Here is a 1,422-nt window from a genome sequence, read left to right as displayed (position 1 = left end):
ACTAATGTTTACCCACTATACAAAGAAACCTTATGAGTTTTGGAAGAGCAACAGGTTGTGTATAATTTAGCATCTCAAAGTAAACAGGAATTGGAACACTCACCATCTGAGGTGGCCGAGAACCATCTCCACTATAGCCTTCCATAGGAAAGCCTTGTAGACTTCCGTCTCCCTCCCAGAGGGAAACGGAATTCTGTAATTAATTTGGAAATAAATTAATGATCTACATCACACGTCTTTTTAAATAATGCAGTATGTTTTAAATATCAAAAATGTAAAATATTTAAATATAATGAGACTTTAAATTACCCCTGAATCCAAGGAACCGGAATGGCTTTACAACTAGTTTTTTCCTTTTATGAGGCTGAGAACCCCTTTCTTGGGGTCATAAACCCGGGCCCTGTTCCCACTGTATTTCCACCCCCACCCCTCTTCCGTTTGAGAATCCTTTTCCCTTAGGGGTCAAAAGAAAAAAGGGGCTCTATTACTCTTTTTTTTTCCGTTATCCTCTTCGACTTCTTGGGGTTCTTCTTTGACACCAGGTTCATCTAATATTACCTGAAAAAGAAAAATATTACAAAATACTATTAATGCAGATGCTCTGTGAATGGCAAATTTAAGATCTATTATATCAGGTCCCCTTCAAATACTTGTTTATAACTATAGTGAGTGTTCTTACCTCAGGTACAGCCTGTTGCGATTGACTAGATGCTTGCTCACCACTACCGTGCTTTGGATCCTGTGCATTGGATAGGGCCGGTAAATCACTTTCATTCTGGCCTTGGCTACAGTCTTCAGACACAGCATCAGAGACACTACCAATTGAGGGTGATGGAGAGATAGGAGGGGGAGCAGTTCTGGACACTGTAGGGGAAGGAGTTGGAATGGAGGCACTCGCTGAATGTCTTTGGGATTGAGTAGAGGTCACATTGGATGACTCTCTTGTTTCTCTTTGTACATGCTGGTTAACTGAGGTGGTTGATAACCTAGGTTCATCATCTTTCTTTCTTCTTTTTGCTATAGGACTATCTTCTTTCCCACTCCCCGAACTTCTTTTTGATTCTTTAGTTGGGGCTTCATCAGGCACTGCTAATCCTTTTATCATTAGGCATTCTGCAGCTTTTATTAGTCCTGCCAGTTCATTTTGTAACACATTCACTTCACCTACATACATATAGTTCAGGAGGGCCTCAAGGTCCTCATGTCTAATATCTTTCAACACTATAATAGGATGTTTACAGTTTGTCCTTTCAAACATCTGTTCAAAATAATCACTACATGTTGACAACACCAGTTTATGGACTGGGTAAAACTTCCCATCACAGGCAATGGTGGCATCACAGTAAGACTCCTGAAATAGTACAACATTTCAATAACATCTTATCTTTACATTCTTATGTTAAGCCATCTTATAAATTTCTT

General features: G+C 39.5%; 1 pseudogene across 1 annotated transcript in view; it reads right to left on the bottom strand.

The window, feature by feature from the left end:
- LOC119593740 overlaps positions 1–1,422 on the bottom strand; it is a 62,523-nt pseudogene that overhangs the window by 59,450 nt on the left and 1,651 nt on the right. Inside the window, exons 3-5 of the transcript XR_005230558.1 lie at positions 680–1,351; positions 344–558; positions 104–223 (exon numbers count right to left, since the gene is read on the bottom strand). The product of XR_005230558.1 is annotated as a protein abrupt-like (transcript). The remainder of the gene's footprint in view (positions 1–103; positions 224–343; positions 559–679; positions 1,352–1,422) is intronic.

Source organism: Penaeus monodon, chromosome 32, assembly GCF_015228065.2.
Source record: "Penaeus monodon isolate SGIC_2016 chromosome 32, NSTDA_Pmon_1, whole genome shotgun sequence".
Lineage (NCBI taxonomy): Eukaryota > Metazoa > Arthropoda > Malacostraca > Decapoda > Penaeidae > Penaeus > Penaeus monodon.
This window is presented reverse-complemented; position numbering and strand designations above follow the sequence as displayed.